A 1997-nucleotide genomic window follows, 5' to 3' on the forward strand; every position below is an offset into this window, starting at 1 on the left:
GACAAAATGCTTTAGAGTCAGTACATTGTTGTTTTTGTTTTTTAGAATAAAAATAATTTAGTTAGCATATCCTATCCTTTGAGAGGAGTAAAAAAAAAAATCTGTTTGACTTTTTTTAATGAATTTTAATCAATGATTCATCACCTACTCTTTGCCAGGCACTAAATTAGATACTGTGAGAAATTTAAAAGGAAAAAATTAAAGAATTTTATTTATTTAAATATCTATAGTACTCAGCTCCCTTCAAAAAGAAAATTCCCTCTGGTTCAGAGCCCTGGATAGATGGACAACATCTACTAAATCTTCACTCAATATACTACCACCAATGTTTTACTTTTACTAGACCAACCAAAAGACATTCTCTGCTCTAATATATATAGGAAGTGCACTCTGACACAGGCTCTTACATCACTAAAGGGGTGCACTGAAACATTCTCATGCCCAGAGAACCCGCATGCAGGGGTTCTGTGGAGGGATCATGTGTGGCCAAGGAGAATGTATGAAGGGGTTGAAGTATAGTGAACACACAAGACCAGGGCACACAAGTAGTGGGGAAATCTCCTGACCCTGCTCCTGTAGGGCCACATTAGGAGACATACTTTCCCTAAGTTGGAGGCGTCTGCTGTCCTTTTCTCTCTGCTGGATGCCCAGGATGAACTACCCTCTGCTTACCGTCATCTACAATCTGCTGGTTTTGAGCCGCTCTCTGCTGCTGTCTGCCAGTTTGAGGTTGCTCCCTGTAACATGGCTGTTGTCCTTCAGCAACTTCCCTATAGGATTAGGGTTCTACCAGCCCTAGGGTTATCCTGGAGGCAGCTAGGTGTCTCAGTGGATAGAGCACTGGCCCTGAAGTTGGGAGGACTTGAGTTCAAATCTCACCTCCAACACTTACTAGCTGTGTGACGCTGGGCAAGCCACTTACCCCCAATTTCCTTAAACATCCAGGGCCATCTCCAGTCATCCTGATGTATATCTTGCCCCTGGACCCCGATGGCTCTGGAGGAGAGAGTGAGGTTGGTGACCTTACACAGCCCTCCCTCACTTAAATCCAATTCAGTGCAAGTCATGACATCACCCTGATGTCATGGTCCTCTTCAGGAACACAGGACAAATAACGACAATTAACAAGGCTATCCTTAACTCATTTACTAGGAATGCTGCAACGAAGAGCTCCTGGCTCCTGGAGAAGCCCCTTAGTCATTTTAAAATGTCTCCTTGGAACTGCTTGTTCTTTGCTTTGCTTTCTCAGATCTAGTCTCCTGAACCTCGGTGTCCAATCTAATGGTGTTAGAAAATTATTTTCATTACTTGTCATACTCCCAGTCATGAATCTGTACCCTTTCAAAGCATCCCAGAGACTCCACTTAAAAAAATGGCAAAAAAGTCATGAAAAGCTGGGTGACAAGGTTTTTTTTAACCTCAATTAGATCCCTGATTGCCAAGACCTAAAGCTCCAAGTGGAACCGATAGCATTGACCATAGTTCCTTTGTCCTACATTCTTATCAGTAGTAGTAGTAGTAGTAGTAGTAGTAGTAGTAGTAGTAGTAGTAGTAGTAGTAGTAGTAGTAGTAGTAGTAGTAGTAGTAGTAGTAGTAGGTCTCCCTACTAACTATTGAATATTTTTTTTTGTGGGGCAATGGGGGTTAAGTGACTTGCCCAGGGTCACACAGCTAGTAAATGTCAAGTGTCTGAGGCCGGATTTGAACTCAGGTATTCCTGAATCCTAGGCTGGTGCTTTATCCACTGTGCCACCCAGCTGCCCCCTATTGAATATTTATTAGGTGTAGAGCTCTATGTTAGGTGATATGGGGAGCACAAAGGACTATAGAAGGCATAATACCAAGAGTTCATTGTTAGTGAAGTGAGAACACTGTACACAGTAACAGCAATATTTTGTGATGATCAACTATGAATGACTTAGCTTTTCTCAGCAATACAATGATCCAAGACAATTCCAGAGGACTCATGCTGGAAAATGCTCTCCACATCCAGAAAA

Source organism: Dromiciops gliroides, chromosome 1 (genome assembly GCF_019393635.1).
Source record: "Dromiciops gliroides isolate mDroGli1 chromosome 1, mDroGli1.pri, whole genome shotgun sequence".
Classification (NCBI taxonomy): domain Eukaryota; kingdom Metazoa; phylum Chordata; class Mammalia; order Microbiotheria; family Microbiotheriidae; genus Dromiciops; species Dromiciops gliroides.